The following is a 7,419-nucleotide window of genomic DNA, read 5'->3' as shown; positions in this document are numbered from 1 at the left end:
GTTTTTGAAGTCCTTTAATAAAACTTATAGTAAAATAAAGATTTTGAGAAAAATCATTTTGTATTGATTTTAAGAATTCGGTGTCATTACAGTTAACATTAGTTAAAATCATTAATTTTTGATCTATTAATTTTGATAACTTAATTATTTCTTCTCTTAAATCTTTTAATTTACTTTTTTTCATTAGGTGACGTTTTTCTTTGTGAAGAGCTACAGTTTTAAGTGAAAAGTGTGACTTTAGAAAATGTGGTTTAAGTAAACAAATCTTTAAATATGTACAGATTTAGATCTGTACCATATAATTTTCTTATATGTATTCATCCACCAAAATTTCAATGCCTTTAATCATCATGACTCTTATATTACCCTCCTACATGAAATCAATTTCATTACACCACACTTTTCATGACCGTATCCAAATTTTTTTATCTCCCTTTCTCAACTTCCTTTACAATTTACGTGTACACACACCCCTAAAATTCTAACTTTTAAATTTTGAATACAAAATTAAAATTAAAAAAAAAAGGGATTCTTGCCATTCTCTATTTCCAATTTTATCTCTTCTTCCTCTTCTTCGGTTCTTCTACTCCTTCATCTTCAGTTCCTCTTCTTTTTTTCTCCTCCGTTCACTTATTCTATTTTCGTATAATTTTCTTCTTCTTCCGTAGTTCTTATTCATCTTCTTCTTCTAATTCTTATTGTTCCTAATTTAAGTCAGAGGTGGAGATTAGAGTTAGTGTACGCACTAAGGCAGAGAATGTCACTGTATCTGATGGCTCCAACCTTTAGGGGAGTCATCGCGGTGGAGGCAACGCTATCACTGGTGGTAGGGTTGCGGCAGTGGATGAGATGGCGACTGCTATGGCGGTGGACCATGCTATGGCGGTGGTGGTCACAGTGGGTGCGGTGGAGTTCGTGGTGATCTTCAATGCTGTAGTGATGGATACGAAGGAGGAAGCGGCGGAAGAGAGCAGATTGTTGGAAGGTACTGAGTCGCCGCCACAAAGAGCACATGCAATGAGACTATGAAAGCAGAAAGTACAACAACGATATAATAATTTTATATTTGTCTTTATCTTTCTGTCTGTATAGACTAGATTTGCATTCAGACAAGGATTCATCTTATTTTCAAGAGGTTCCTCATTTTCAAGATGTTCCTGATTTTCAATATGTTCCTCATTCCGTCCTTTTAATTTTGACTAAATCTATATGTAATTTGAAATTGAAATTTGAATTTTAAATATGCACAACCTTATCAAGCATTCAAACAATCTCTCAAATAATCAAATATCATTTTTCTTCTTACCATAACCCTCTTTCTTTCTCTATCTTCTCTCATGTCTTTCTTCTCCTAGATCTATATATCTCTCTGCATCATTTTTTTTTCTTTTATTTTTGTTATCTCTGTGTTTTCTTTGTCAAGCGGAGATTTCTTGATGGTGACATGCATTATGGTATTGTGTTTGTTGTGGGGAAGCAGAGGGAAGAAGTAGAGACACGACAGGAAGGAGTGAGAGATTCATACTGGCATCGACAACAATGGCATGCAGTTTGGTGAGGCTGAGATGATTCAGATGGCAATAGGCAGAACGGAAGAGAAGCATAGTTGCAGCACTAGAAGCGGCCATCAATGGTCTTGGTGCGATGATTCTGTATTCTCTGTTTATGTAAGTAGCGTCTTCTTCAAATGAACGTATATGATTTTTAATTTTGATATCCCTACTCATACTCCTCTCAGTCACAGATTCATAATGGTTTTCGATGATGAGCTGTGTGTGTTCCTTATTATTTGATCTGATGTATATGTTCTAATTTTGGTAAGAATTGAAATGATGATGTTGTTGTTGTGCAGAGGCGTCTTTGCCTTGTGTGGAGCTTTTGATGCAGAAAATCCATAACTTCATTGTTGTTGCCGGGATTCTATTGGCAATTTGCCAAAAGGTTTTAATCTCTTTCCCTCTTATCTTTAATTTGCATCCAATGTACAAACCAAATGAGATTGTTAAGTAATGCAGCATGAACTAATCATTTTTCCTTTGGTTTTTGATGTCCTGGCTTTTGTATTTTCAGAGTATATATTCATTTTCATCATCCTCATAGATCATATTTTTCAATTTTTTTCTTCTCATCACTCTAATAACGGAGCAGCAGTACGCAACGGCAAAATCAAATTGGCTACTGGAAATTAGTGGGCACCCCGGCAAGAAGGTTCAGCTCTTGGAGTCCAAGATCCGGCAGCTCTGCTTGATTTCCAGAGACATTTTCTTGCAACAGCCAAATTTATGGGATCTTCAATCTTTCATTTAGATTTGTGGTACCCTAACTTCTTGCAATCCCTGACTCTACCGCTTTCTTTCTTAATAACAAGTGAATATGTATACTTTTGTGCATCCCTTACTCTACTGCTTTCTTTCTTGCAATCCTTTTTGTTTCGGTGTTCTTCCTTTCTTTTTGAAGTCGGCATTTGATTGATTTGTTATTGCGTTTATTTTTTATTTTAATTTTTTCTAATAGTAGTTTTATATTCTTTTAATTTGAGTGACATTACTATTATATTTTTTAATATGTTTTTTAACCATATTTTAAAATCTTGATTTTCATTTCATATCACTTCTCTAGAATCTTATTTTTTATCCAATACATTATTGAATAAGATTTGGTAACTTTTACTGTTTATGATACACGGTTTGGTATCTCCTTTTTGAGTTTTGATAATGGGATTTGGTAAATATTTTGATTTTAACTGTTTATGTGATCTCTTTAGATCTTTATCACTATCATAACCTCAGAAAAAAGAAAATAATATCACTACAGAAGCAAGGAGGTGAAGAAACCATGATGGCAATCCTAAATGTAATAATTGAAAGAAAAGGGAGGAATTGGAGAAAAAAAGTGGTTGTTCAGGTTCACATTCCTCCTTGCAAAGCCTTCTCTGGCATGGTGGTTCTGCTTATGGTGCTTGGTTCAGTTGTGCCTCAAATAAGGTATATATGATGGATATGAATGAATCCACAAATTTAGACAATTTCATTTCATAAATAATAAAGTAACTAACTCAGATTATTCTTTGTTTTCGCAGGTAGCATAGGTTCCATTAACACTGCCATACCCATTCTCACATTAGTTTATTTTTTATTTTGTAGTTATTAGTTTAGTGCTTTCATTGCCATACTCTATTGTGGCATATCTTTTGGGGTGCATTAAAACGTGCAAATGGAATTGAAGGCGGATCAACAATTGTTGTTAGAGTAATAGCATGCTTTCAACCCTTGCACAATTGTCAGGTAAGTACTATATGACTTATATAGACATGATTTTTAAGCTTGATGTGAGATAAAAAAAAAACACTTATGTCTATTATGTGTTATCCTCTGTTATTAATTATTGGATTGTTTTATGAGCTCATGGGGGATGAATGCTATCTTCAAATTTTTCGTATTTGCTGAAGCCTGTCATGAAGATACATAAACTTTTTCTCATCTAGCTGAAGCTTGAAGTTTGTAGTTTTCTTTTATTATTATTTGTCTATAAAAGAAATCAAGTTATTGAAAATTCCATATCAAAGCATTGTAGCATCATAGCAGCTACTGATAAATATTTTTATGTCATGCATTTTCACTGAAAAGGGTCTATTTGTCATCTTCATCATTGATTGATTGACTATTGTTCTTTAGGTTATTTTTTTCCTTGGATGGTTAAGACTCATACGAGCTAAGGATTTGTATTTTATTTTTATCCTTTTTAAAATTATATGGTTTGCTTTGTGTATTATGGTATGCTTGAAAGACATCACAGCAGATGAGGGTATTAGGTCAAAGTTTTTATGATAAAAAAAAGTGTGAAAAATAACAAATATTGATAATCAGGTTGAATACTACCTTTACTCTCCATTTCAAAGCTTTGGTTAGACATGGTGAATAAGATTTGGAATTACTTTTGCTCATGTTTTGATATGTGAGAATATGCATTAGAGTATATATATGTTTGTTTTCTTTTCAAATTAATTTTTTTTATTTGTGATTGAACTTATGTAACATATAATGATTAATTCAAATAATTAACATATATTGTTGCACCGAGAGGTTTCTTCATTTTATGGTATTATGAGTTCAAATATCTTAGTGATTAAATGATAGATTAAATAACATTAATTATGTCTCTGTTTTTTGGTATTACTCAGGAAAAGCCAATGACACATTTGGGTGAACAAGTGTGTCAATCTGAGGAGATAATGTTGGAAAGATTATGCGCGGCGAACCATTCACTGTATGCAGTTTGTATGCCTTCCATATGTGCAAGCCTTTCTATGAGTATGACAGGAAGGATGGGAACCAGTACTGCCCCCAAGCCATTCACTGTATACACCATTCTTCATTCATATGTTGCAATTGTGCTAAGGATTTTTAGCATTATAAGATGTTTTAAATATTTAATAAATTACTTCTAAAAAATAGAGCCATTGTGTTTTAAATGGTTATGCTGTTTTATTTTTTAGTCTCTCTTTATGTTATATGAGATATTCCAAGTGCATAATTAATTGAGAATCAACAATTTCGGCAGGATTATTTTATAGACTTAAACCTTGACTAAGGATTAAATACATGTCATTAATAAACAATGGTCCAGTTAATGGAACCCTCTTCCTCTTGGTTGATTTCTTTATTAATGAGTTTGAAATCTTAGTTTTAGGTTTCTATTAATTGGTGCTAAATAGACATTGTATTTTGTCATTATAATTTATTTCGATTTAAGGGTCATATTTTTGCTTTGGCTTATTGGGGTAAAAAACGTAAATAAGCCAAGAGAGCTGAGAAATTATGTAAATCCGCCAAACTGAAAATTGCTTCACCAATCAGCTAAAACACATTACTATATAATTCGAACCAAGGTAGCTCGAATATTGATGGAACAGGTGATGCATGTAATTCGAACCTAGTTGGTTCGAACTAGGATTGAGAGTAATTCGAATTAGGTGAGTTCGAATTACACGTTTGGACGCTTCAGCAAGTAATTCGAACCTAGTTGGTTCGAATTAGTCAAAATTTGCCTCGAATAGTAATTCGAATTATGCTGTTAAAAAATTAATAATTTATTAAAAAAAATTATTAAAAAATTTATTAAAAAAACTAATAATTTAAAAATAAAAAAATATATATTTTATTTCATACGTTAAAAAAAAGCTAACTAAATATTTAATTATGAGACTTTTTTAAAATATTAATAAGCTATCAATTTGAATTTCATACAATACTTTTCTGTCCATTTTTAATAGCTCATGAATATTTTTTAATAAATTTTTTTAAATTATACTACAAATAATATTTTATCCTATGCAAAACAATTTAAAAAAAATGGCTTAAAAAATGTTAGGAGTACTTTAAAAATTTGTAATGTTCTAATAACTTAGGTAAATACATGAATGTACTCAAATTTTAAATAAAATATTCTACATAGTCAATAATAATTTAGAAATGAAAGAAAATATTTTATTCTATACAAAATAATTAAAAAATATATTTTATTCTATACAAAATAATTTTAAAAAATGGCTTAAAAAATGTTATGAGTACTATAAAAATTTGTAATATTCTAGTGATTTAGGTAAATACATGATAAAAATATTTTTTCTTTAATTTCTAAATTATTAGTGACTATGTAGAGTATTTCTTTAATGTCCTAATTACATATTTTTATAGTACTTCTAAAATTTTTTAAGCCATTTTTAAAATTATTTTGCATAGAATAAAATATTTTTTTTGTGGTATAATTTAAATAAATTTATTAAAAAATATTCATTAGCTATCAAGAATAGGCAGAAGAGTATTGTATAGAATTCGAATTGCTCACCATATAATTTGAATAAGAGTGATTCGAACTTCCACATGCGTAATTCGAATCATGTAATATCTCACCATATAATTTAAATAATTTTATTAAAAAATTATCATGAATATTTTTTAATAAATTTATTTAAATTATACCACAAAAAAATATTTTATTCTATAAAAAATAATTTAAAAAATGGCTTAAAAAATGTTAGAAGTACTATAAAATTTGTAATGTCTTACTGACTTAGGTCATTAAAGAAATACTCCACATAGTCACTAATAATTTAGAAATTAAAGAAAAAATATTTTTATCATGTATTTACCTAAATCAATAGAATATTACAAACTTTTATAGTACTCATAACATTTTTTAAGCTATTTTTTAAAATTATTTTGTATAGAATAAAATATATTTTTTAATTATTTTGTATGGAATAAAATATATATTTTTTTAATTTTTAAATTATTAATTTTTAATAAAATTTTTTAAATAAATTATTAATTTTTTAACACCATAGTTCGAATTACTATTCGAAGCAAACTTTGACTAATTCGAACCAACTAGGTTCGAATTACTTGCTGAAGCGTCCAAACGGTAATTCGAACTCACCTAGTTCGAATTACTCTCAATCCTAGTTCGAACCAACTAGGTTTGAATTACATGCATCACTTGTTCCATCAATATTCGAGCTACCTTGGTTCGAATTATGTGTTTTTGTAGTCAAACCAACTTGGTTTAAATTATATAGTAATGTGCTTTGACTTATTCGTGAAGCAATTTCCAATTTGGCGAATTTGCGTAATTTTTCAGCTCCCTTAGCTTATTTACGTTTTTTACCGTGCTTATTACATAGTGTTTCATTAATTGGCAGAGTTTGATAGTTGATGAAAATTTTCTTAGCGTGTGACTTGATTTTAGTTTGACAGAGAATCTTGCCAGTAGTGTGAATGTTACTTTTTTTAGTTTTATTAATATTATTATTTATCTTCAAATAATGACTTTTAAAAGTTTATTATCTAAATATGGTGATAATTACATTACATTGTATTGTAGTTTTTTGTTAATAGAATTTCGTCATCTTTTTATAATTTTGTAGTAAATGGCATAACAAATATTTTTTGTTATATTAAGGTAATAATTTGTTCATTAAAATTTTAATTTTATAGTTAATTTTTTATGAGACTTTAATATTAAATTGTTTTGTTCACAATTTTATTATACAATTATATATAATGTGTTTATTATAATTAAAGGAAATTTTTATTTTTTTTCTTATAAAGTCTTGCATTCTTTTAAAAAATAAAATTATATATTTTTATTTTTATGATTCAATTTAATATTAAAGGTTCATATTAAGTACTTAATCTAATAATATTTTAATATTTTTTTTTTCGTTCATTATACTTATCATACCCGTGCAATGCACGCGGTACTTCACTAGTTGATATTTATAATATAGATCAGAATATACTGTACCGTAGGACCCAAAAGGTCTTCCCTTGTTATCTTTTTGTTTTCTTCCTAAGCTGGTTGAATATACTTCTCTTTTTGTACTGATGAGATAAATGTATGTGCTTCAATTTGTACCTT

The 7,419-nt window shown here is 29.0% G+C and overlaps 1 long non-coding RNA gene across 8 annotated transcripts; it reads left to right on the top strand.

Annotated features, from left to right (window-relative positions):
• The first annotated feature begins 393 nt into the window (after positions 1 to 393).
• On the top strand, positions 394 to 4,572 carry LOC107642559 (uncharacterized). 8 transcript variants are annotated; one of them, XR_015902719.1, is made up of 7 exons: positions 489 to 1,038; positions 1,481 to 1,667; positions 1,853 to 1,941; positions 2,149 to 2,314; positions 2,815 to 2,984; positions 3,080 to 3,284; positions 4,181 to 4,572. It is a non-coding gene; the product is annotated as an uncharacterized LOC107642559 (long non-coding RNA). The 8 variants fall into 8 exon arrangements; XR_015902716.1 differs by having other exon boundaries at positions 507 to 1,038; positions 2,765 to 2,984; XR_015902713.1 differs by having other exon boundaries at positions 394 to 1,038; positions 2,149 to 2,984.
• Positions 4,573 to 7,419: the final 2,847 nt, after the last annotated feature.

This window comes from Arachis ipaensis, chromosome B10 (genome assembly GCF_059453495.1).
Source record: "Arachis ipaensis isolate K30076 ecotype BB chromosome B10, ASM5945349v1, whole genome shotgun sequence".
Classification (NCBI taxonomy): Eukaryota; Viridiplantae; Streptophyta; class Magnoliopsida; order Fabales; family Fabaceae; genus Arachis; species Arachis ipaensis.
This window is presented reverse-complemented; position numbering and strand designations above follow the sequence as displayed.